Raw genomic sequence first — 27,952 nt, forward strand, 5'->3', positions numbered from 1 at the left:
AAACATATTATTTTTTTAAAGAGATCTAAAATTGTCACATGGTTATCAGACATTACAACTAGACTTGTAAAGCGCTTAAAAGCCATCACTCCCACTCTCACCAGAAAAAAAGCTGAACAAACCGAACATCAATAACTCTACTTATATGCAACAGAAAATAGAGGTCCTAAGACATGCCAGTCCTATGAAACTTCGAGCCATGGGCAAATACAGAGAATCACAACTTACCTGAATCAGAAACCACCGCTGGAGCCAGCATTGGGTAGACATAATTCAAAGGGAATTGGCTAATTGCTGGAGCTGACAGCAGCCCAGCCTGAGAGGTAAAAACTCCTGGGGGCCTAACTAGTGGGAGCCTCCCATATCTTCATGAGTTTTGTCTCCAGAAGACTTAGGGTGAGAATCGGAGACAACTCCTTGCATGCTTCTGGAGGGGAAGGAGAGGTAACCATTGAAAAACATGCCCGGTGCATTCTGTTCTACTTAACAAACACGTGCCCTCCAAAGAAAATTGTGTTTCCAGAGTCTAACCAATGTGGGGAAAGGGAAAAACCCAACTCCAGCGACCTCTAGCCATCCTGTCTCACCTAAGAGGGAACAAAATTTGAGAAGCACTTTTGAAGGTCATAGCCCAGGGGCACAGGCCCACCACAAGACTGAGACCTAATCATAGGATTATAGAACACTTCCCTCCCCTACTCCTTACCACTGTATCAATAGGTCATATATATACATATACATGCACACTATATATATATATATAAAAATGCACACACACTACACACACACACACATATATATATATAGAGAGAGAGAAAGAGTGAGAGATTTATTACATTTGATCCTCCATATCTGTGGGTTCTGCATCCATGGATTCAACCAGGCCTGACTCCAAAATATTTTTTGAAAACTTATGATTGTGTCTGTACTGTACATATATGGACTTTTTTCTTTGTCATTATTCCCTAAACAATACCACATAACCACTATTTATATAGCATACGGGAGGATGTGAGTAGGTTATCTGCAAATTCTACATCATTTTGTATAAGGAATTAGAACATCCGTGGATTTTGTTATCTGCAGGGGGTCCTGGCACCGATCACCCAGTGATGTTGAGAAATGACCACACAGGAAATTGGTTCATGTGATTATGGAGGCTGGGAAGTTTGAAATCTGCAGTGTGGCCTGACAGGTTGGAGTCTCAGAAGAACTGATGGTACAGATGTATTCCAAAGGTCATCTGTCAGGGAATTTGCTCTTATTCCCTCTTGCTTGAAGACGCTGGTCTTTTTGTTCTAGTCGGGCCTCCTACTGACGGAATGAGGTTCACTCACATCATGAAAAGCAATCTGCTTTTCCCAGATTCACCAATTTAAGTATTAGTCTCATCCAAAAACATTCTCCATGTTGACACATAAAACTAACTCTCACGGGAAGAAAAGAAGTATTTTTCCAAAATTAATAAGAGATTCCAAGCCATAGATCCAAGAAGTTCAGAGAACACCCAGCAGGGTAAATACTAAAAACTGTACACCTAGGCATGCAAGTCCTAGTAAACATTCTCTAGAGAAACAGAACCAACAGAAGATAGATAGAAATAAAGATGGAGAGAGAGAGAGAGAGAGAGGAGAGAGAGAGAGAGAAAGAGATTGAGATTGATTTTAAGGAATTGGCTCACATAATTGTGGATGCTTGGTGAGATCAAATCTGATGAGGTAGACGAGCAGGCTGGAGACTTAGGGGAGAGAGTTGCAGTTCAAGTCTAAAGGGAATCTGCTGGCAGAATTCCTCCTTGTTAGGGGGAGGTCAGGTTTTATACTATTAAGGCCTTCACCTGACTAGATGAGGCCAACTCACACTATGGAGGGTCATCTGCTTTACTCAAAGTTCGCTAATTTCATCAAAAAACACCTTCACAGAAACATCAGAATATTTGACCAAATATCTGGGCACCATGGCCCAGCCAAATTTACACATACAATTAAGCATCACAACATATAATATAGAAAATGTAGAAAATCAAAGACCAAAGAACATCTTGAGAGAAGCTAGAGAAAGGAAACACCTTACCTTAGAAGAACAAGGATGAGCATTACATTAGACTACTCTTCATAAACCATGCAAGCAAGAACAGCATGCAGCTGACATATTTAGTGTTGGAGGAAAAATAGTCCTGCTAACCTAGAATTCTGTAGAATTATCCTTCAAACGTGAAGGAGAAATAAAGACTCTCTGACAAACAAAAATTGAGGGAATTTGTCACCAGTGATTTTGTCTTCCATGAGAGGTTAAAAGAAGTTCTTCAGAAAGAAGAAAAACTACAAAGGTCAGAGACAAATCTACACCAAAGAAAGAAGTTAGAGAAGAAATAAATGAAGATAAAATAAAATATTTTATTATTTTTATTCTTAATTCATATAATCGTCTGTCAAAATAAGAAAAATAGCAATAATAGATTGGATGATTATACATTATGAATACATCAAATGAATAATAGCAATGTTTTAAAGGGTGGTAGGAAAGGAATAAGGAATTTTGTTTTTAAGTTACCTGCGTGACCCATGAAGCATCATAGCATTACTTATACATTGACTTAGATTAGTTGTAAATATATATGGCAAGCAATAGGGTGAAAACAAAAACACTGTTTTTTTTTAAATGAATGAAATTCATATTTTAAGAAGAAGAAAAAAATGGGATCATATAACATGTTCAATTATAGCCAGAGAAGGTAGAAAAAGAGTAAAAGACACAAAAGAAAACAATGAAGAAAGTCAAAGAATACAAACAGTTACACGTACGGTACATATTAATCCAGTGATATCAATAGTCACTTTAAATGTGAATGGTCCAAATATACCAATTGAAAGGGACTGGAAGAATGGAAAGTGAGTCCCAACTATATGTTTTCTACAACAAACCTCCTTTAAATAAGAAGACACAGAGATAGTCAAAGTGAGGAGATGGAGAAAGATATACCATACTCATCGTAATCAAAAGAAAACTGGAGAAGCAGCCAAGCACCGTGGCTCATGCCTGTATCTCCGCACTTTGGGAGGCCGAGGCAGGTGGATCACTTGAGGTCAGGAGTTCAAGACCAGCCTGGCCAATATGGGGAAACCCCGACTCTACTAAAGACACAAAATTAGCCGACCATGGTGGTGCATGCCTTTAATCCCAGCTACTTGGGAGCCTGAGGCAGGAGAATCGCTTGAACCTGGAAGATAGATGTTGCAGTGAGCCGAGGTTGTGCCATTGCACTCCAGCCTGGGGAACAAGAGCAAAATTCAGTCTCAAAAATGAAAACTAGATAAGCTATATTAATTTGAGACAGAGCCTACTTCAGAGGGAGGAAAATCATGGGGATAAAGAGTCATTACATTATGATAAAGAGGTCACTTCTCCAAGAAGATACGAAAATCCTTAACTGATATGCACCTAACAACAGAGCATCTAAATACGAGAGGCAAAAGCTGATAGAACTTCAAGGACAAATAGACAGATTCACTATTACAGTGGGAGACTTCAGCTTCAGTAATTGACAGATCCAGCAGGCAAGAAATCAATAAAGGTATAGTGGAACTGGACACCACTACCAGTCACCTGGATCCAACCAACTTTTTAGATTACTTCATCCAACAAGAGCAGAATACATATCCTTTTTAGGTTCACATGGAATGTTCACCAAGATCCACTATATTCTGGCCCATAAAACACACTTCAACACATTTTATGGAATAGAAATCATACCAAGTATGCCCTTCATTCAAAGTATGAAACTGAAGTAGAAATCAATAGCAGACAGATAGCTGGAAAACCCCAAAATTGGAGATCAGACAACACACTTCTAATAACACCTGGGCCAAGGAAAAGTCTTGGAACAAATTACATATTTTTAGCTAAATGAAAATGAGTGTATAACTTACAAAAAAATTTCTAGGTGCAGGAAAATTGTTGCTTAGAAAGAAATTCATAGATTCAATGTATATGTTAGCAAAGAAAAAATATCTACAATTAATAATTCAAGATTACAATTTAGGAAACTCAAAAAACAAGAGCAAATGAAACCCAAAGTCAGTGAAAAACAAGAAACTAAGAATTAGAGGAGAAATCAAGGAAACAAAACCAGAAATCAAGAGAGAAAAATCAACAAAACCAAAAGTTAGTTCTTTAAAATAATCAATAAAATTGAGAAACATCTAGCTGGTGAAAAAAGAGACAATGAGAGAAGATACAAATTACTAATAAAAAAAGAAAAGAAGGTCCTCACTTCTGATCTCATGGACATTAAAAGGATAACAAATGAGGATTATCAACAATTCTGTGTTCACAAATTTGATAACTTGATGAATTGGACCAAGTCCTTGAAAGACACAGTCTACCAAAACTCACACAAGGAGAAGTAGATAACCTAAATAGATCTCTATTACTGAAATTGAAGCAAAGCTTAACAACCTTCCAGAACAAAGCACCAGGTCTAGATGGTTTCCCTACTAAACATTTAAGGAAGAAATGATACCAATTATCTCTAGAAAATGGAAGCCGAGGGAGCACGTCTTAACTCTGGTCTAGGAGGCAAACTTTACCCTAGTAGCAAAACTAGACAGATGATTTTGAACCAGGATATTGAACTAGCCTGCACTGCTGAGCAGCTCCTGAAACTCAACCCTGGAAGAACTGTAGAAGCAAGAAGGAAACATGGTTTACCGGAACTGTGAAAAATGGTAAACCTCCTATAGAGACTAAGGCGGTTTTGAACCGGCGTGTGTGGAAGGTTGATGTTCACAGGTAGGAGAGAGAGAACGACATAGAGAAAAGCATTTTCGATTCTGCTCTTGCTTCTGACTCCATGGCTATGGGCCAAATGGGGCTCTTCCTGCTTTGGGGGAAGATTTGTCAGCGGCTCTTAATCCGCCAATGCCGCAGCTGCGATGTTACATCCTGGACCCATATAAGTTTCGCTGAGGAAAAGGGTAGATGAAAACAGGGGAGGACAAACCAGATGATCCTGGATCATTCTTTTTCCAGGTTTGCTCCCCAAAGCTCCAGAGCTAGTGGTTGTCATGGCCTCCCCACCACGCTGCTTAAAGAGAAGCAATAAAAAGAATCTCTTGGACAGAAGATTTGCCTCGTGGCGTGTAAAACAAACGCGGGTGATAGAAATGAGTTTTGGGGACGTGCTACTCTCCACTCGGGGTCCATCCTTCATTTTGCCGAGACCACCAAAGACTGGGCCTTCCTCAACAGGAAGGTCCGAGGCCCCTCTCTGCAGCTCCCCTCATCTGCACGCGGGTTCCTCCCCACATACCTCCCTTTTCCCTGGGGCCCCTTGTCTCACGTGTGTCTGCCCTACCCCACAGCTTCTCTCCTTTCGGGAATGTCATTTATTTCTTAAGCTGCACTCCATCGCGAGACATGGTCAAATGGTCTGTCCAAGGTCCAGGCAGTGAAATCTATGTCCAGGTGACTCTTTGTATTTCAGGGATCCGCCAGAAGAGACAATAAAAGTCCCTCCGGTTTTAGGGCCAGATATGCAAAGACCAACCAACCAGACACACTGGCTACTTCAAAGACAGTCTCTGCAAAGTACCTGCTTAGAGAAATTCCACTCCGGAAGGAACCCGAAAGCTATACAGTAGTTCCCTTTTTCTTCTCTTTATTATCGCGTCTGTAACCTACCTGAAGAACAGTTATGGTAACCAAATTTAAAAACTAGAGGTTACAAAACCACAGATTGCATTGGCCGGGAATCGAACCCGGGTCTCCCGCGTGGGAGGCGAGAATTCTACCACTGAACCACCAATGCCCGCTGGTCGCAAAACCTGTGGCGTTTCCCTGGAAAGAGGTAAAATACGGACTCAAGGTTTTCACCATTCTCTTTGGATAACTAACAAAAAAGACACTCAGAGCAAAGGCTTACAGTGGAGATTTGCATCAGGCACCACCACAAACTTATGGCTTCGCATTAAAAGAGTTGACTTAAAAAACCCTTATTTTGAAGTAGGCTCTGTGCAACTGGGTAACAAACCTCTGTAGGAAAACACCAGAAATTCACCTGGTTTCCTGTCATCCAACGTGGGCCTGTGGAAAGTTCTTGCCTCGCTTCTTGATATCTTCTCTTTGCCTTCGCGCCGCTTGGGGCCTTCCAAACCCTTTCCTCCCAACCTTAACACGAACATCAGTACTTTCCCCCAAAAGGCCTTCGGAACCCAGGGACCCGGGTTTGGAAAGCTGGTCTCTCGGCACTATACCTGGGATACTCCCGGAGACCTGGGTGATAACTGAGCTTCTTTCCTCATATACCTATTTCGAATTCCTGGAAAACTCCAGGGATCAGATCTTGCTTTTAACTTCTTAAGCCTTAAAGAGACCAAAACAAGAGCGAAGAAATGGACGTTTCGCTTCAAGATTTTTTTCCCTTCACCATGCCCTGGTCGGCCACCCAAGGAGGCCAGTTCAGGAAAAAACGGTCCCATTCGATTCCATTCAACTCTAGGTAGATGCTAGGATGTTACTCCTCTAGCTAATGTAAAGCGTTATTTTGCTGTTTGCCTTTGTCTGATATCCATGTTTTCACTCTCATTCTTTTGTTTCTGATAAGCCTGGTACAGGCTTTGCACTGCTCTCTTTGTTGTTGTTGTTTGTTTTCTTTTCTTTTTAAATGTTTCATTTCCAATTTTTACTTTAATTTCAGGGGTACATGTGTAGGATGTGCAGGTTTGTCTCATAGGTAAACCTGTGCCATGGTGGTTTGCTGCACAGATCATCCCATCACCCAGGCACTAAGCCCAGCATCCTTTAGCTCCTCTTTCTGATGCTCTCCTCTCTTCCCAGCCTCACCCTCTGGCAGGCTCCAGTGTGTGTTGTCCCCACCCCCATCCTATCTGTCCACATGTTCTCATCATTCAGCTCCTACTGATAAGTGAGAACATGTGATATTTGGTTTTCTTATCCTGCATTAGCTAAGGATAATATGCACGGCTTTTAATATGTAACCCTTTTCTTTCCATTAAACTGTTAGAGCCAGCATTTCCTTTTCTATCCAATCTGAGAGATTTAGATCCATTATAATTAGCAGTAATTAGTGTTATGTTGGAGATGACGGGCATAGTTAGTCTCATTCCCAGCATTTCATTGTATGATTTCCCTGTTTTTGCTTTTTGTTTGTTTGTTTGTTTGTTTGTTTTTGAGACGGAGTCTCGATGTGTCGCCCAGGCTGGAGTGCAGTGGCGCGATCTTGGCTCACTGCAAGCTCTGCCTCCCGGGTTCATGCCATTCTCCCGCCTCAGCCTCCGAGTAGCTGGGACTACAGGCGCCCGCCACCACGCCCGGCTAGTTTTTTGTATTTTTAGTAGAGACGGGGTTTCACCATGTTAGCCAGGATAGTCTCGATCTCCTGACCTCGTGATCCACCCGCCTCGGCCTCCCAAAGTGCTGGGATTACAGGCTTGAGCCACTGTGCCTGGCCTTTTGCTTTGTTTTTAAATGTCTCTTCCTGCCTTTCTTAACTAGACTGGTCTGTCTGGGTAAACTTTCTAAAAAACTTTCTGTTTTCCTATACTGTTTTTGAAATTCCATGTCCTTAGCTCAGGACATATTATGGTGGCCACTCTGAGCAAGGCCCATACTGTCTCTTCTTTCCTCTGTTTGTCCAATTCCTATTCCCTTGTCCACTTCTAGAAACTCGTTCTGAGAAGTTTAGTATATGCTTTTTTATCCCACAGTTTCTCTGCATATTTCAATAAGGGGATGTCTTTGAAAAACACACATTGTTCTTGGATGGGGATGTTAAAACAACTATAAAATGTGAGTTGGTTCCCCAAAACCCATTCCAGCTTCTTTACTCCATTCTGTGTACTAGCTTCTCAATTTTTCTATTCTATTCTATTTTTTCTACAGAATAGAAAAAATTTACACAAACAGTAAAGTTTGTGTAAAAAGGGGCAAGGGGAAAGAGTCAAGCCAATTTAAAATGAACAAAACACTTGAACAGTGCTTGTTCACAAAAGAGGCTTTCTTCATGTCCAAATGTCAAAAGAAAGAATTCTTAGCATCATTACTCATTCAGAAAACACAAATCTAAAATGCCATGAGACACCATTACATGCCCATCAGAATAGCCAACATTTAAGAGACAGGAGAAACCACTAGTCTGTAAGAATGCAGAGCAAATATATCCCTTGTTGCTGGCAAGAGAATATGATAGTGCAACCATTCTAAAAGACTGTCTGATAGTTTCTGATAAAGTTAAAAATACGCCTGCTCCATGACCCGGCCATTCCATTACTAGGTTTATACTCAAGAGAAATGAAGGCACAGGTCCATAAAAAGGCCCATAGTACAATATTCCTAAACTTTATTCACAACAGTCAAAAGTAGAAATATCCCAATTGTCCATCAATGGTATTGTATTCATCAATAACATCGAAAAGCTGAGATACATGCCATAAAATGGACGCATCTCAAAACCATCTTTGCATTAAAACAAACAAACAAAAAAACCAAAAAACAAAACAAAAAAACCCCAGCAAAGTCAGTATATTCCTTTATGTGAATTTCAAGAAGAAGCAAAAGTAATCCATGGAGACAGAAATCAGAATGGTGATTGCCTAAGTGGGGATGGGGTGAGGACTGACTGTAAAGGGGCTCTAATGACTTTTTGGGCTGGTGAAAATGATGTCCTGTAACTTGATCTGGGTGACGGTTTCTTTCATCAAAATGCACTGGGCTGTGCACTTAAGATTGGCACACTTTGGTCTGTGTGGATTATATTTCAGTCATTTACTGATAGCAAAAATAAACAAACAAATAAATAAAAACAGAAATAAAAATCGGGTGTTGGGCAATGACATTAAGTTTAGATTTTCTTGTATTATTTAGGCTTTACTTAAAATTCCCAGTTAGAGTGCGAACTCTCATGTCCTCTCACTTGTTTCTGATTTGACCTTAAAAGGCCAAACCGATGTTTGAAATATCTGAACCAGAAAAACAGTATGGCTATATCGTGTCAATAAGGCTGACTGAGAAGGAGCAGCTCACCTTTTGGGTGTTACATTTGCTCACAGAGGGAGCAAAAGCCGGGTCTTCAAGATGACTGGACCCCAGCGTGCAGGTTAGGGGTTCCTTCTATTCTCACCACTGCACAGAGCTCCGAAGGCACGGGTAAGTTCTAACCTCTCTAGTCACAGGTAAAGAGCGCAGCCTAGGCAGAGGTTGCAGTCTAAAGGAAAGGAGGAGTGCCACGCCCCAGGAGGGATACTGCCTGGACTCGGACTTGACCCTTGGCCACGATGCAGAGTACTAACCAATATACGATCACAGGAAGCCGCCTGCTTTCTTCTTTAAATTTAATATAGGGCTGCTTCGGCCTAAGAGGCCTCATGATTTTCCTTCTTTCTTGGTGTCTCTCCATTTTTCCTCCCTTTCTCCCCACTCTGCTACAGGAGAAAAGATGAGGTTCGTCTCTCAAGGATCCGGTCCTTCCCGCTGAACAAAGCTACTGGGAAGTTTCCTCGCCAGGGTTCCCGCCTCTACCGACTTCCTTGCTCTCCTCCTTGCAGTTCCCCCTTAGATCCACCCCATGCCCCGCTCCCGCCCTGGTGCCCCAAGCACCCACTCAAAAACAGCGCAGCTGAGCCCCTGCAGCTCCACCTGGCAGAAGGTTTACTGGAGGCCTCGCCCGTTGTCCGCCCCACGGGATGCCAGGAAATCAATCGGAATAAACGCTTTTTAAAAATAACTTACTTCCCCTTCGTGAGCAGCCTGGGCAACACGGCGAAATCCTGTCTCTATAAAAAATACAAAAATTAGCCCGTCGTGTGGCTCACGCCTGTAGTCCCAGCTCCTTGGGGGGCTAAGGCAAGAAAATCGCTCTGTCCCAGGAGGTCAAGGTTGCAGTGAGCCGTGTTTGCACCTCTGCACTCCAGCCTGGGCGACCAAATCAGACCCTGTCTCACAAACAGAACAAAACAAAACTTCCCCATGGAAAAACAGTTCCTGATTTCTATTTTCAGAGCTCTTCAAAGGACTAAAAACTAAAGGCGACGATGGATTAATTCAAGTCCTAGTCGTGCGCCCTGGTGAGTGCCAGACCCTGTTTCTCGCGAAGGGACCCACAAGAGACCCTCACCACCATCCCTGCCCCGGTGGAGCCCCCGTGCGGGACACAGGATCCGCAGACGGCAGCGGAAGCTCCGCAGCTGCCTCAAAAGCGACTGGCCAGGGTGGGCACAGGCTCCCTCAGTAGATGAAGGCGGCGCAAAGAGGCATCCCGGGAGTCCACCGGGCGTCCTGCTTCCCTTGGGTCCCCGAGGCGGCCGCTCGGGCTCGGGTCGCGGACCGGGGCGTTTCCGGGGGCTTCTGAAGCAGGCGAGGGGCAGGGCGGGCGAAGGCCATACGGCTGTCCTTCGTGCTCTAGAATGTCCCAACGCGCGCGTGTCCAACACCACAATTCACCGCTCTAATCTCTCCAGTTTTCCAAGGACCTGGAACTTACACAGTCATCCTGCCGGGAGGGCCCTGAAGATTGAGGGGTTGGGGAGTTTGGTGAGTGCACCCTTCCTATAGCGCCCAGAAGAAGGCACGGAACGTGTTTCTGTGGCGCAATTCGTCAGAGCCTTCTGCTGTTAACGGTAAAGGTTGGTGGTTCGAGTCGGGCCCTGGGCTTTTATTTTAACCTGTTTCTGTTGATTGGACAACCGACTCCTGATTGATCACAAGACACACGTGTCCCCACTTCCTATCCACCTTAAGTCTGAGGCTTAGCAAGGGCCACCGCACGTCATACCTGTCAAACTCAGGAATCCCATAGACCTTAGAAAGGATCTCGCTTGTGGTGTGATAAAAATCTTCCTTGCTCCCATGGCTTGGGTCAGTAAGGTAGACATTTTGTGCTTCAAGTTTTTCATGTTTAATAATAGGAGGCCTATTACAGCAGTATCCTATCCCCAGGATGTGCCTGGGTTTACTGATTGCTCTATCAGTAATGTGACCAATGGAATCAGTCATCCTCATGGTGATCCTCGCCATTGTTCGTGAAAACAGCCTTTCTTCCTCAGTTTGTGCATGATTGATTTAACCCTTTTCAAAATGTTTTTGAAGTGAGGTGCGTTTCACGGTTTTAGGATTACAAATGATGCTACAATCACCATCATTCTTGTACACATATCTTCGGTCACTCATGCAGATATTTCTATAGTGTAGAGAACAAGATGTGCCATTTTTACATTATAGAATTTATTTAATGCTTCTAATTTGAGTACATTCTGCAAATTAATCTTTCATGGGAGAGGTACCAAATCATATTCCAATTTGTTTCCCAATTCCGTCAATGTCTCTTTTGTCATTTACTTGCCGGCACAACAAACTTTCTACACATTGATGTATGATATTCCAGTCTTGGTCACCCAGACTGAAGTGCAGTGGTGCAAACATGGCTCACTGCAGCCTGGACCTCCTGAGGCAGAGCGATTTTCTTGCCTCAGCGCCCCAAGGAGTTGGGACTATAGGTGTGCACCACACGATGGGCTATTTTTTGTATTTTTTGTAGAGATGGGATTTTGCCGTGTTGCCCAGGCTGGTCACGAGGGGAGAGGCATCCTCCTGGCTTAACCGAGGGGTTATACAACAGAAGGACATGGTGGACATCACACACAGATACTCTGTGACATAGGATGAACTGCTAAACTTCTAAGATATTTTAAAGTCCTGCAACATCCGTGGTTGTTTTCTGTGATGACCAAGTCACACTGGTCAGGAGAAGATGCACCACAGTGACCTCTTGGAAAGATTTCTGTCAAATTCCCTTATACAAGGGGAGCAAAATCACAAAGGTCCCAGGCGATTTTTTCTTCTCCCCTTTCCTCTTTTCTTCATAAATCTTGGTTTTGCTTTTATTTGCCAAAACCAATCTAATGCCCATTCTCCCTCCTATACAATGGTAAATTAGCATGCAGATAGCTGTCCCTGTATTATTATTTGATAGATTTTTTTCAGGGGCTATGTCCATAACAATTAGCCTATCTGAGAAACATCACTGGAGCCAACAGAACCCTTCACCCTACAGGCATCTTGTGAAGGCCTGAACCCTCAGAGCTATTAGCTCCTGTTCCCTTGGTTCTTCTAATGAATATCACGAATAGAAATTGAGCTCTTTGGCTTTTACCCACTAAGTATGGCTATAGTACAGGTCTCTCTCTCCCTCTATGTCTTCTCTCTCTCTCTTACTGTTTCTTTCTCATTTTTGCACTATTATTTTCTGCCATCAGTGGCACCAGTGTGGGTTTCTGGTTTTGATGTTATGGAGTGAACTTCTGGTGACAATCTCTGTTAGGTGGTGGTTGACAAGGATCGATTCCCTGATTGGCAGTACGTGACAGCTAATCTAGTCTGCGAGTCTTTCTTGATTGTCCATTATCCTAAAGATTCTGGTCTTTCCTGACATTTGAGACTGCAGCAATGAGAAGTTTTTCATATTTTGTCTTTCTGATGTTTGGTAAAAGTCTTATGGACACAGTAGTTATCAATATCTGAAAGAATGGCATCTCTATAATAAGGATGATCTTAATACACAATGTGCCACACCCCATTTCATAGGACTCTTGGCTCCAGGAAAGTGCTATACCTAAATGGATCTTGGCACAGGAAGGAAACTAAATTCCTAGCATGGAGGGGCGGCTTTCTTTGATGGGCATATTCAGATTTTTCATAGCTGAAAAATATCAAATTAATCTCCCCTAAGGATTGTGTAAATTACAGTACAGGAAGGAGAAAAAAGACAATTATTACATCCCAAAGAAGCAACTGAGTCAGCAACATGAGCACTTCTGATAATTATACAAATCAAGACCTCATAATTTCCTGTAATTTAAGCAAGTCCAGCCCTTAGTAAAAATGGTAGAAAAGCAATGACCTGTAACAGTTGTCAGAATGAAAAATGGAGCCACTTATGCCAAATCCTAACAAAATTGAATCAGGAGATCACAAAGGAGGAGTGCTCACACACACGTGCCCATGACAAAAAACTATCACAAGAACTCTCTGAAAACCACAACTTTGCACAAAGGCCACCACAACCTTACCCAAAGAATCTCTCTGCAAGGACATCTGCCCAGCAACTGCGTATTCAGCCTCGCATCGATGCCGCCCTTGTGATTATTCCTTGTGGCCAAGGATAATGGTTTCTAAACAACTATGTGACCTTCCTCATTTCGGCTGTGAAAGGTTCCCCTTCTCAGCCTGCCCGGATGCGCCTATGGGTCCTCATACCGTAGTGCAGTGCGTGGATCCCGAATTGAAATCCTCTGTTTATTCCCAAACATTCATTTCTTTGGAGAACCACCCTCTCTTGGTTGTTATTTTAGGTTGGCAACTTCATCCTCTGGAAAAGAGAATAACCTGTTAGACTTAAAATTGTATCACAGAATTACTGAGATTTTTGGCAGTGAGGGCTCTCCAGGTATCTAAGGGTACCTAATGATTCCTTTTGTTTCCCTCACTGATAAGCATCACTGATAGAGACCACTGCCTCTGTTTCCACTTTAAAGGATGTTACTTATGACATGCTTTAGAATGCCCGGTACTTTAATGGATTTTTTTATGTATAAATACACAGTATTTTCTAACTTTGTCTTCCTCTGAATAGTATAGACAAATTAAGTATCTGATCAATATAAAGGAGGTACTGCCCCCATAGTCTTATTATTATTATATGATTATTATTAATTTTCAGAGACAGAGTCGCTATTCCTCACCCAGGCTGGAGTGCAATGGCATGATCCAGCTCACTGCTGCCTTGAATCCCTGGGCTCAAGTGCTCCTCCTGCTCCAGCCTCCTGAGTAGCTGGGACTGCAGGCACATGCCACCACGCCTGCCTAATGTTTTTATTTTTCATAGTTACAGGGACTCACCATGTTGCCCAGGCTGGCCCAATTAGCTTAAGAACAGTAATAATCATGTGTTTAAATTTACAATAAGAAAACTAAGACTTTTTATGAAAAAAACTCACATTTTTCTACATATGCTTTAAATGTGATGTTTCTCTGAGGGAAAAATCCTGCCGCTGAGTTTCCCAAGAGGAAAAACAAGCTGCAGATCAGCGTAGACAGAGACCAGGTTGGGGTGATCCGCCCCTCTGCGGCCTGCCAGGGGCAGAGGGAAATTAATCTTCAGAGAGACAGAACATGACTCAGTCCTTTCATAATTTTTCACACAAAGACCCATCATTCAATCACAATATTCTAGGCATATAAAGTAGCAGAGGCAAGAGAAAACAAACCCAAAACAGGAAACAATAGGTTTCTCACAGAAGACGGATATATCAAGGTTATCAGATAGTAACATTAAAATATGATTTAGATGTTCAAAAAAATGGAAGAGATGGTAAAATTTTTCACCGGAAAATAATAATCTATTTTGAAATAAAATGGAAATCATAGAAATAAAATATGGTCATGGTAGAAATAACATAGAGATATAATAAATACTTATAATTGGAAAGAAAATCTATTAAAGTTAGTAATAAAATGCAATAGTTATTATTTTAAAAAGTCAATAGATTGGTGTAATGGCAGTTTGGATCCGTGTGAAGAGGGATTACTAGCCTGATAAGTAACCGGAGACTTTCTAGACAAGCATAGAGAGCTAGCAGGAAGGAAAACTAAGAAACGAGTGCATATATATATATGAGAATATATATATGTGAGTTATGTCATAAACGCTTAACATAATACGTCACTAAAGTCCTGGAAGCTGGAGGAGACAGAAAATGGGACAGAAGCAATACTGAAAGGAAGTAGTTCTTACCTATGGACAATTATGAGAAACAAACCCAACGAGGCATCAAGCCACATGTGCAAGAGGAGCTATGAACTCCAAGCAGCATAAGGACAAACAAAGCACACCCAGGCATGTCATCAGGACACTGCTGAATGCCCAAGGCACATGGGAAAACCAGAGCAGTGCCCAGAGGGGAAATTCCTATTGTGTCCAAAGGTCAGGTGCTAAATTCACAGCAGTGAAAAAGTAAGACACCACAGAGTTCTAAAATACTATCATTTTCAACTGACTGCTGGCCCCTAACCCAAGACTACAGATCTTTCAAGTGGAGGTGAAGTGCAGATCTTTCTGGAGAAGCAGCACATGCTAACTAAGGGAAACGCAAAAATGTGAAATGATCCCCGGGGAATGTGGAAAGAGAATGAAGGAACACAGAGCAATGCGTAGGTTAAATGCGTCGCTCAGTCAAATAGTACATTTTACTAATCCAACTATCATAGTGATATCCATGTGACTTAAAATATATGTTGCCATAAAATTAATGACAGTAACTTGAAAATCACAAGGAAGGTAAATGGAATTAAGATGTTCCAACTTCTAGCATTGTGTAGGAAGAGTAAAAAGTTCTAATTTACTCCAAACTTTATTGTACAGATTTTACAGTATGTATAAAAGTAAAAAATATATCTCAGGGTAAAATCAATACTAAAAGAAGTATTCATTTTAAGATTTCAGCAGTTTAAAAATAATTAACATTATTTTTATATTAAAAATGTAAATGTAAAAAGTGTACCGTGAAATTTAATAAATGTATAGACCATTTTAAGTATCAACCAGACCAAGCTATAGTACATTTCCATCAACCCAGGAAGTTTTCCATCAAAATATCTCAAAGAGGGAACCACTGTTGAGTCCTGATGCTTCCTGTAAATGGAATTACACAGGAATATCAGACAGGTACATTAAAATAAATTTGTTTTTGACATTCAAAAGATATTTTATAGACATCTTTTGCTAAGCATGGTGTTTGGAGGGTTTTACCCATGTTACTGTGTTTTTTCATGTTTTCCCTGCTTTTTAAAAAAATTTTTGTTTTGCTCGTTTTTGTTTGCTGTGCATGAGGTCATTTTATGACTATGTAACAGTAGATATTAAATTTTTCTGTTGATGAGGACTTGTGTTGTACCCAGTTTTTCCCTAGTATAAAAATAAGGTTTCTATGAGCATTTCTTGTAGAAGTCTTATTGGATGTATGTGTTCATTTTTCATGGGTAATGAATGAAAGTCAATTTGCTTTCCTATAGGGTAGACTTAACTCTGTAAGAAACTGCCAAATATTAGAAAAGGTGTTGTGCTAAACTGCAGTCCAACCAATGTCACACAGCAATATCATACACACTCTGAATGAGGAAGAAGGAGAGGCAATGACTTTCAAAATCAGGTTTTCTATGTTTCCCTTCATTTTCTTGCAAGCATTTAATGACATTTTTGAAGGTGGCTATGGGGACACCAAGTGTTATCACCAGCCTTTTCAAGTCTTGCCACAGAGCCATGCAGAGATACCCCAGGGAAGCCCAGCCAAGTGTCAGGCTTATAAACACCAGGCGGGAATAGATGCCTATGAAATGAGAAGGGTCAAGTGACCCTCCTGTCATGTCTGTGCCTCTCTTTGTAGCTGCCTTGACACCAAAAATGATCACTCCACATATTTTGCCAAAGATAAAGCCAGACATTAGTTAAAGCACAGAAAACGGATTTTATTCACTAACTACTGACAGTAGAGAACCTGGCTGAGCTGTGTTCCCATTTGTGCAGAGGTGATGGCATTATAGGGGGAGAGGGAGGAGAGAGAGAGGGCAGGGGGCAAGGCACAAGTGAAACATTACAAAAGGTTGCTCAGTGTAAACTTCTGCCTCATCAGGCCAGCTGTGTCTGCCAGCTGGCAATATTAGAAGATGGGATTCTAACCTCCCACAGAAACTGGAAGACAGACGCTCAGTCCTTCCTGAGAACTACAGCTCAAAGGAGTAAGACTTTCAGATCCTAGGGAAAGACACACTAGAGTCCCTAGGAGATACACACACATCTCAAAGGGATGCAGGAAGGATTCCCTTCTTAGTAAGTGCCATAAGAAAGGGAGATCCCGAATCTACCATCATCAGCAGGTATTGGCTAGAACTAAAGTAAGGTCCCCTGGCAGCCTCAAGCTTTCTGGGGTAGGCATTGTCATGGGAGCCTACAGTCATCCTCCAGACAAAGCCTTATGTCCGAGAAGCCATGATAGTCTGGTCATCTCTTAGCCCAGAGATTTAGACTGAGTCCTTGTGTGCTGAGTTTGGTTCTTCTCACTTTCCATCCCCCCATTACATGGCTTAGATTTTAGTTGACTCTGTTAGATGCAGAAGGCCACGGGCCATTTTCAGTGGCTTTCAGGCAGCCCAGGCATATCTATTGAGACTTGAATGAAAATAAAGAAAACCATGAGATTGAGAGTGGGCCCCACAATAGGTATCCATTACCCATATTCAAGGAGATGGACACGAATATTTCCAGGCTTTATCAAAATGGAAAGTGGCTTATGGAGTCAGGATGAAACTCAAACTTATATTAGCACTTCATATAGCTTATTGATATATTTTTTACATAAAAGCCATGACAAAAATGACAATCCACGAGTGGCAATGGTATGTAAGAGTTGGGGAGAGACTCCATAAGGTCAAAATTAACCTCACTTTATTTATTTATTTTTATTTTTTTGAAATGGAGTTTCACTCCTGTTGCCCAGGCTGGAGTGCAATGGTGGGATCTTGGCTCACTGCAACCTCCACCTCCCGGTTCAAGCAATTCTCCTGCCTCAACCTCCCGAGTAGCTGGGATTACAGGTGCGCACCACCATGCCCAACTAATTTTTTGTATTTTTGGTAGAAATGGGGTTTCACCATGTTATCCAGGCTGGTCTCAAACTACTGAGCTCAGGTGATCTGCCCACCTCGGCCTCCCAAAGTGTAGGTTTACAGGGGTGAGCCACCGTGCCTGGGCAACCTTACTTTCAATGAAACTCTCACATGTTGCTACTATAAGAGAAAGGAAGACAATGTTATGCTGGAATACATTAATTGTCGTGGGATAAACAGGCAGGACATGATGCTAAATTTATTAGTCACTTTTATTGAGAGTATTTGTGAAGATTAATTTTTCTGTCAGTTTGAATGGTCCATGGGGTACCCAGATATTTGGTTAAACAATATTTCTCACTGTGTTTCTGAGAGTGTTTCTGGATGAGATTGACATTTGAATTGGTAAACTGCGTAAAGCGGATTGCTCTCCCCAGTGTGAGTGGGCCTCATCCAACCCACAGAAGGCTTGAATAGAATGAAAGGCTAGAAAGAAGTCTTTCTGCTCCACTGTCTTTGAGCCGGGACATCAGTCTTCTGCCTTGGGCCTCCGACTTGGTAGAGAACTACATTAGACTCTCCTGGGTCTAGAGCTTACTCAGTGTAGACCTTGGACTTCTCTGCTTCCATAATCACATGAGCCAATGTAAACCCCTCTCTCTCTCTCTCTGTCTGTGTGTGTGTGTGTGTGTGTGTGTGTGTGTATCCTGCTTGTTTTCTTTCTCTGGAGAACTCAGACTAATGTAGTAATATGTGCCACTCGCCAGTCTTTGTCTCTATGCTTTTAAAAGGTATAAAATAAATAAGTAAACAAAACCCTGGAGGGTTCTCAAAGAACAGCAAAGGAAGTGAATTCTGACAGGTTTTGCACTGAGGACATTCAGGTGTGAGGAAAACATGAAAACCACTATGCTAGGGAAAGCAAATGCTATTGAGAATGTCTCACAAACACAACTTACATGTCAGGAGGTAGGGTTGGCCCTCAGGGTGGGCACATTTTACTTTAATTGCACTTTCAGTGGAACTTAAGATGAATCTAGGATTTTCATGATGGATGTATCTATATCTGCGTGTGTGTATACATACACATAGAGAGAGTGTGTGTGTATATATACTACATATAGTTATATATATTATATTATATATAGTATATATATTATATATATACACACAGAGAGAGAGAGAGAGAGAGAGAGTCTTGCCATCTTATTCAGGCTGGTCTCTAACTCTGGGCCTCAATCGATCGTCCCACCTCCCCCACCCAAAGTGCTCAGATTACAGGCATGTAATCACCCAGCCTCACCCAGCCCATTTTCATATTTTTAATTTAGTTCAACTATTGTGGAAGACAGTGTGGCAATTTCTCAAGGATCTAGAATCAGAAATACCATTTGACCCAGCAATCCCATTACTGGGTGTATACCCAAAGGATTATAAATCATTCTACTATAAAGACACATGCACACATGCACTATTCACAATAGCAAAGACTTGGAACCAACCCAAAGGCCCATCAATGATAGACTGGATAAAGAAAACGTGGCACATATACAGCATGGAATACTATGCAGCCAGAAAAAAGAAAGAATTCATGTCCTTCGAAGGGACATGGATGAAGCTGGAAACCATCATTCTCAGCAAACTAACAGGAATAAAAAACCAAACACTGCAGGTTGTCACTCATAAGTGGAAGTTGAAAAATTAGAACACATGGACACATGGAGGGGAACATCACACACTGGGGCCTGTAGCAGGGTGGGGGGCAAAGGGAAGGATAGCATTAGGAGAAATACCTAATGTAGATGACGGGTTGATGGGTGCAGCAAACCACCATGGCATGTGTATACCTATGTAACAAACCTGGACGTTCTGCACATGTATCCCAGAACTTAAAGTATAATAAAAGTTTTTAAAATTTAAATACACATTCCAAAAATTATATAGCAAGTACAGGAAGCCTCCTTTATGCCAGTTTTACAAAAACAGAAAAGATGATATGACAAGGCATCAAAGTGGCAACATATTAAAGTAGTGAGAGAGAGAAAAAAAGTTATTCTGGAATTCTAAGCCACAATGAAAAATCTTCCAAAAATGTGACTGAAATAAGGACATTTAAAGACATACAAAAAATGAGGCCAGGTGCGGTGGCTCACGCGTGTATCCCAGCACTTTGGGAAGCCGAGGCGGGCGGATCACTTGAGGTCAGGGAGTTGGAGACCAGCCTGGCCAACATGGCAAAACTTTGTCTCTACTAAAAATACAAAAATTAGCCAGGCGTGGTGGCACATGCCTGTAATCCCAGCTACTCGGGAGGCTGAGGCATGAGAATCACTTGTATCCAGGAGATGGAAGTTGCAGTGAGCCCAGATCATGCCACCGTACTCCAGCCTGGATGACAGAGTGAGACTCCATCTTAAAAAAATACAAATAAAAATAAAGACATACAAATAAATGAAAGCATTCACCGACCCACACTACAACAAACGTTAAAGGAGTACTCCAGGCCTAAGGATAAGGATATCAGACAGAAATCTGAACCTACACAAAGAAATGGAGACACCTGGAAATCGCTATGTATGTACTTAGATGTTGGGGTTTAGAACACGTCTAAAATCAAAATACATGACAACACTAGCATAAAGGCCAGAAGAGAAGGTATAATGTCACTTGAGGGCAAACTGGTAAATATGTATTCTAGAAACCTTAAAGCTATCACTGATATAATAAAATAAAGAATTATAGCTAATAAGCCAAAAAAGGAAAGAAAATGGAATGATATAAAAAACCATGTAATCACTATGCTGGAACAACTGCTCTCCAGGCCTCTACCCTATAAAATACACCAGTGGCCAATGAGAAATGTACAACAATGACGACCGCAGCATTGTTTGTAATCATAAAGTAATGGAAACAACATAATTTCAAAGATACATGAAAAGGGTTTTATTTATTAAACAAACACAACAATTGAACAAACAAACAATGGAAGCAAGTCCTTTTGCCAAAAGGAACACAGAGGGTCATGATAATGCTACTGCTCCAAGGATTTCAGGGGTCCCAGACGCCTAGTTTTCAGTCTAATTTTTCTGGAAGATTTTATTCTTGGGGAGCTACAGATTCTCTCGTTTCGGGCTCCTTCAGGTTCCATCTCCATTTTCCCCTCAATTCCTCCCCATTCTGCTACAAAAAAAAAAGCAATTCTCACCTCCGGAAGATCCCGCCTGTGCTTCCCCACGAGCCTTTCAGGAGATCTGCATGTCTGTTCCACCGCTCCCCGGCTTCTTTCCCTGTTTTTGCTTTTCCTTTCCCCCGCTCCCGCCCTCCCGCCCCACCACCCACCACCGCCCGACCACCGCCCAGCTAAGATTCTCTATTTATTCTCCACCGCGTAGAAGGTGCACTGGAGGCCCCGCCCGTTGCCCGCCCCGCAAGGTACCGAGAAATCAACCTGAATAAACGCTTTGAAAAAAGAACTTCCCCATGGAAAAATCTCTCATGATTTCCATTCTCAAGCCTCTTCAAAGGACTAAAAGATAAAGGCGACGATGGAGTCATTCAACAAGTCCTAATCATGCGCTCTGGTGAGTGCCAGACCCTGCTCCCCGCGAGGGGGATCCACGAGCCACCCTCACCCCCATCCCTGCCCTGGTGGAGCCCCCGTGCGGAACACAGGATCCGAAGATGGCAGCGGCAGCTCCGCAGCGGCCCCGAAAGCGACTGGGCCGGGTGGGCACAGGCTCCCTCACTGGGTGAGGGCGGTGCAGAGAACGGGAAGAGCCATTCCGGGAGCCCACTGGGCGTTCAGCTTGCCTTGGGGCCCCCAGGCTGCTCGGGCCCGGGTCGTGGACCTGGGAGTTTCCGGGGGCTTCTGAAGCAGGCGAAGGGCAGGGCGGGCGAAAGCCATTCGGCTGTCCTTCTGGCTCCAGAATGTCCCGCGCAGGTGTCCAGCGTGACCAGCGCGAATCACCGCTCTAATCGCTCGGGTTTTCCAAGGCCTTGCTCTATCGTCCTGCCAGGCGGGCCCTGAGGCTGGAAGGGATAGGGTCAGTTTGTTAAAGGTGTCCTTCCCATAATGCACAGTAGAATAAGCAGTTCCTGTCTCTGTGGCGCAATCGGATAGCGCGTTCGGCTGTTAACCGAAAGGTTGGTGGTTCGAGCCCACCCAGGGACGCTTGCTCCAGCTTTTAAAGCATTCGTGTATTATCGATCACTAGAGAATCTCCCCCGTTCGTGTATTATCGATCACTAGAGAATCTCCCCCGTTCGTGTATTATCCATCACTAGAGAATCTGCCCTTTTTCTTCCCGTAATCCTAAAGGTTGGTGGTTCCAGGCCAGCCGGGGATGCCCACTGCAGGGAGGGTTTTATCTTCCCAGGATTCTAGGCACAGTTAACAGAGATCCCTGTCAAGGGCCACTCCCCGGACCCCCCACATCCCCGCCTCACAGATCCATTCAGACAGAGCATCTCCTGAAATGTCATGCTGTCTTGTGCCTGTGTATAAGAAACAGAGACCAAACGAGTCACTTTTGGTGCCAATAAAATCCTCATGCTGCCCCTTATAGGCTTGGATGGGTTATATGCCAGCCTCAATTTTTTCATTTTTAATAGGAGGCCTAGAGAGATGTCCTATCCCCTGGATGTGCTGGATTTACTGATTGCTCTATCAATGATATGGATAGAAAGTGGAATCATTCATCATCATAATAATCCTCTCCATCATTTTTGAAAACAGCATTTCTTATCTGTCAGTTTGTGCATGATTTATTTAACCCTTTCCAAAATGTGTTTGAAATGAAGTTGGCTTCATGGTTTTAGGATTTCAGAGAATCCTGAAATCGTCATTCTTGCACCACACATACCTTTGGCCACTGATAGTTCTATAGTAGCGTAGAGAACTGGATGTGCCACTGCTATATTACAGGCTTTTTAATGTTTACTTTTAGTTTTTGTGACAGGGTCTCATTCTGTCTCTCAGGCTGGAGTGCAGTGGCCCGATCGCGTCTCACTGTAGCCTTGACTTCTCAGGCTCAAGCGATCCTCCCATCTCTCAGCCTTCCCAGTAGCTGGCACTACAGGTGTGGGCCATTATGCCCTGCTAATTTTCATATGTTTTGTAGAGAAGGGGTTTCACCATGTTGCGCAGGCTGGTCTCCAAACTCCTGGGCTCAAGCAGCTCCGCGGCCTTGCAAAGTGCCAGGATTTACAGGCATGAGCAACTGCAACAGGTCTTATGTAATGCCTCTAACTTCAGCACTTTCAGCAAATTTATCTTCTGCGGGAGAGATACCAATTCATATTCCAATTTACTTCTCAACTCTAATACTGTCCCTTTCTTCATTACTCGCTGGCACAACAAACTTTCTCCCCCTTCCCCCACATTTCTTAGACTAGGTCTCACTCTGTCACCCAGGATGGAGGACAGTGGAGTGATGTCAGTTCACTGCAGCCTCCACCCCCTGGGCTCTAGTGATCCTCCCACCTCAGCCGCCAGAGTAGCTGGATCTACAGACATGCACCACCACATTCAGCTTTTTTTTTTTTTTTTGTAGAGATAGGGCCTTGCTATGTTGCCCAGGTTGGTCTCCAACCCCGGAGCTCAAGAGATCTATTTGCCTCAGTCTCCCACATTGCTGGGATTTCAGGTGTGAGCCACTGTGCTGGCCATGAGCCCATGATATTCTAATAAGGGGACAGGTGCCTTCCTGGCTTAACTAAGGGGAGGGTACAACGGAAGGACATGGTGGACATTACACATAGATATTCTGTTGCACAGGATGGACAGCGAAACTTCTAAGATATTTTCTTTTCTTTTCTTTTTTGAGTCAAGGTCTTTCTCTGTTGCCCAGGCTGCAGTGCAGTGGCACAATCACAGTTCACTGCAGCCTGAACCTCCTGGGCTCCTGCGATCCTCCCACCTTAGCCTTCCAAGTAGCTGAGACTACAGGTATGCACCATCATATGTGGCTATTAAGAAAAATAATAATTCTGTAGAAATGTGGTCTCACTAAATTGCCTAGGCTGGTCTCCAACTCCTGAACTCAAGTGATCCTCCTGCTTCGGCCTCCCAAAGTGCTGTGCTGAGATTACTGGCATGAGCCACCATGGTCGGCCCTGTTTCTTTTTAAAATTTATTTTGAGTCAATATTTTATTTTCTCTGGAAAGATAAAGGGAACAAGGTTTTTCCAGAAACAGGCGTATGGTATGGGCCCAATGATACTCTGATCCACCCCTTAGGCTTCAATTACCCTTTTTAAAGTAGTTCATAAGCTGACTTGTTGGAATTCAGACAAAATGATAGCATGGGGAAAGCAGTGTATTGAAAACCATTGCCTACGATTGTGCAAAAGGTTTATTCTTGCTGTACCGTCTGTTCTGGCCCCTGGACAACCCCTTCACATGTCACAGGGACATTGTACCTTTAGGACCCTTTGAGACATGGCAGTTAGACTTTATCCAGCTGTCTCCATCTCAGGGTCACAGATACCTTCTGGTGGTAATTTGTTTGTGCTCTCACTGGGGTAAAGCATTTCCATGCCGATGAGCCATAGCCCAAGCAGCAGGTAGGCTGTGATGAGAAAAAATCATTCCTCATGGGGAGTGCCATCTGATCTCCATAGCAACCGAGGAACACACTGTATCAGGCAGGTAGCTGGATCCATTTGTAACATTTGGCCTACGTCCCAACATTTCCATTGTGCTTATCACCCCTAATCCTCTGGACTGGTGCAACCCAATAATGATACAATAAAAACCCAATCGACAAAACTAACAGAAGTTTTTAACCTTCCCTGGCCAAAGATCCCCCACTGTTTCTGAAAAACTTTCACTTTCTCCCTTCGAAATTAGAACAGGAAGACCCATGTAGTGGTTAGATGAAGGGGCTTATGAACCTGTACTGTACTTCTTAAAGGTAACATTCTCCATCATTGCTAAGGTCTCACAAGACTTCTTACCAAGAGCTCTGAATTAATACAGGATGCCTTTCATAATGAGCTGCTGGGAGATGAAAATATCAAAAATTGTGGCCTATAATCTGGAGATGTTATTTACTGGAAACATCAAATAAAATATTCCCTCCAAGCCCACTGGAGGGCACCAAATAGATATTATTAATATTAATGTTTTCCTTTCTTTCTTTCTTTCCTTCCTTCCTTCCTTCCTTCCTTCCTTCCTTCCTTCCTTCCTTCCTTCCTTCCTTCCTTTCTTCCCTCCCTCCCTCCCTCTCTTTCCCTCTTTCTCTCTTTCTCTCTTTCTTTCTTTCTTATCTTTCTTTTTGAGATGGGGTCTCCCTCTGTTGCCCAGGCCTGAATGCAGTGGCGCAATTATGACTCACTGTAGCCTTTCACTCCTGGGGTCAAGCCATCTTCCTTGCTGAGTCTCCCAAGTAGCTGGGACCAGAGGTGTGGGCCACGGCACATGGCTCACATCAGGTATTATTGCCCAATCTCTGTGGCAGTAAACATAAGGGCGTTGACACACAGATTCATGTTTCTCGTATCTAAAAGGCAGCTCTCCAGAGTGGACATCTGTCAGTGGAGGTTTTCACTTAAAGGTGACCTGCAATATCCCTGACCAAGATGTCAAGTAGCTGACATCTGTTGTAGCCCAATTCCACCCAAGATACTGGGCTGTATAACCAGTTATTCACAATTCCAGTGCTTACTGCAACTGAAAGGGTTGGTCTCTTTTTCTGTTGGCTGGAATATTTATACCGTTAGGGCTCCTTTAAGTTGTAGGGGTCCTCTCTTGGTGGTTTTGGTGAAATCACCCTATATGCATATTCTCTAAAGATATGACACACTAGTCCTATTGCGTGTATGTGTATGTATATATACCTACACACATAGCAAAATGCCTGTGATCAGATTGTTGTTTTACTGTCCCTAATTAATTTGATTACAGCAGGGAGGGATAATTTTCTGATCAGAATCTCACAAACCATTGCCACTGTGGGAAATTTGATAAGGTGCTGGGTTTGCCACCTTAAACCACCAACCACTTTTGGCCATAATGACACATTGGTACATCCTGTGCTAAATTTCACCAGTATTTCCCCTGATTGCACTCATGATGCAACTCGGGATCACAGCAAGCAAAACCTGTTTATCAAATCTGTCTGACTCTTCCTAACCTTCCGGCCCCACGTCTCAGTTTAAATCATCATAATTGTACTGTCAAAATAACTGCCTGTAATCCCAGCACTTTGGGAGGTCGAGGCAGGAGGATCACTTGAGCCCAGAAGTTTGAGACTAGCTTCCTGGGCAAAATGGTGAAACAATGTCTCTACAAAATATACAAAAATTAGCCAGGCATGGTGGCACCCAACTGTAGTCCCAGTTACTCAGGAGTATGAGGTGAGAGGATGACTAGAGCCCAGGAGTTCGAGCCTGCAGTGAATCCTGATGACACTACTGCACTCCAGACTGGGCAAAAGAGTGAGACCCTGTCTCAGAAAGTAAATAAATAAGCTGGGTGTGGTGGTGTGTGCCTGTAACTCCAGCACTTGGGAAGCTGAGGTAGAATGATTCATGGAGCCCTGAAGGTCAAGAGGTCAAGACTGTACTGGGCTGTGATGTTGCCACAGCACTCCAGCCTGGGCAACAGTGAGACCCCGGCTGCCAAAAAAAAAAAAAAAAAAAAATCAGAGACAACATCAACCAAGCAAAAAATTGCTGCCTCACTCTGAAATGACAGTGGTGAACACCATGATGCTATTGGAAAGCTAAGACAAAAACACTCCCTCCTGCTATCAGGATCCAACCTGCCATCTTGCTCTAACATGTGTGACCCATGGTTTAAATGCTGAAAGCTGATGTAGACAAATTATACTACACTTATCTGTTCTGTACCAGCATTTATTTTGTCTCTGGAGGAGATCACCATCCATGGCCCTTAAATATCTAAAGACATGGAATGATGAAGTGCAATGTCTTTTAGGATATTTGGTCATGTCTATACATATATACCTCTGAAGAAACCCAACACTGGATGAGTGGGGAGGCCAAGGCGGGTGGATCACCTGAGGTCAGGGGTATGAGACCAGCCTGGCCAACATTGTGAAACCCTGTCTCTACTAAAAATGTAAAAATTAGCTGGGTATGGTGGTGTTCACATGTACTCCCAGCTACTCAGGAGGCTGAGGTAGGAGGATCACTTGAACCTGGGAGGCAGAGGTTGCAGTGAGCCAAAGTCATGCTGCTGCACGTCAACTTAGGAGACAGAGAGAGGCTCCATCTCAAAAAAAAAAAAAAAAAAAAAAAATTGGAAGAGTATCCTCAAACTTTTCACTAGGCATGTCCACTGCCTGGCCATTAAGAAGATAGCTCCAAACATTTTTGGGGGAGCACAGACCTTTTACTTTGATGGGATGTTGCCTCCCATGGTTAGAAATCCTTCTTTTACCTTAGGTAACATTGCTGATAAAAATTGAACATGGTGGTTCTGGCCTATAATCCTAGTGATTCAGAGGCTGAGGTGGAAGGATCACTTAAACCCAGGAGTTCCAGGCTGCAGTGAGCTATGATGGTGACACTACACTCCAGCCTGGGTGACAGAGTCACTCCTTCTCTCTGAAAGAAAAATAAAGAGTCCAGGCTTGGTGGCCTATGCTTGTAATCCCAGCACTTTGAGAGGCTCGGGTGGGAGGATTGCTTGAGCTCAGGAATCTGGGACCATCCTGAGCAAGATAGCGAGACCCTGTCTTTCAGCAAACAAACAAAACAAACAAACAAACAAAAACAAAATTAGCCAGGCATAGTGGTGCATGTCTGTAGTCCCAGCTACTCGGGAGGCTGAGGTGGGAGGATTGCTTGAGCGAGGGAAGTGGAGGCTGGATTGAGCCAAGACTGCACCGCTGCACTCTAGCCTAGGCAACACAGCAAGACTGGTTTTAAAAAAAAAAAAAAAAGAAAGACAAAAGAAAGAAACAAATATTGCCGATGAAACTGTAGCCTCTTTCACAGCTCAACACAAAGCTATTTATTCACTGGCTAAGGTTGTACTGGACAATCGCATCACTTTAGATGATACATATTTTCAAAGACAATCTTATCTTTATTTAAAAATGGGTGGAACCTGGGCGCGGTGGCTCATGCCTGTAATCCCAGCACTTTGGGAGGCCAAGGCGAGTGGGTCACCTGAGGTCAGGAGTCTGAGATCAGCCTGGTCAACACCTCTGAGTTCATCTCTGACCTGACCAATCAGAACTACCAACTCACTGGCCCCCAATCACCAAACTATCCTTAAAAACTCTGGTCCCAGAATGCTCAGGAAGAC

At 43.1% G+C, this 27,952-nt stretch overlaps 1 protein-coding gene and 2 non-coding genes across 3 annotated transcripts in view; 2 read left to right on the forward strand and 1 right to left on the reverse strand.

Annotated features, from left to right (window-relative positions):
* LOC708768 (NBPF member 20) overlaps window positions 1–27,952 on the forward strand; it is an 853,661-nt gene that overhangs the window by 715,780 nt on the left and 109,929 nt on the right.
* Window positions 5,739–5,809, reverse strand: TRNAG-CCC (transfer RNA glycine (anticodon CCC)). Its single transcript has one exon. It is a non-coding gene; the product is annotated as a tRNA-Gly (tRNA).
* Window positions 21,771–21,844, forward strand: TRNAN-GUU (transfer RNA asparagine (anticodon GUU)). Its single transcript has one exon. It is a non-coding gene; the product is annotated as a tRNA-Asn (tRNA).

Source organism: Macaca mulatta, chromosome 1 (genome assembly GCF_049350105.2).
Source record: "Macaca mulatta isolate MMU2019108-1 chromosome 1, T2T-MMU8v2.0, whole genome shotgun sequence".
Lineage (NCBI taxonomy): Eukaryota > Metazoa > Chordata > Mammalia > Primates > Cercopithecidae > Macaca > Macaca mulatta.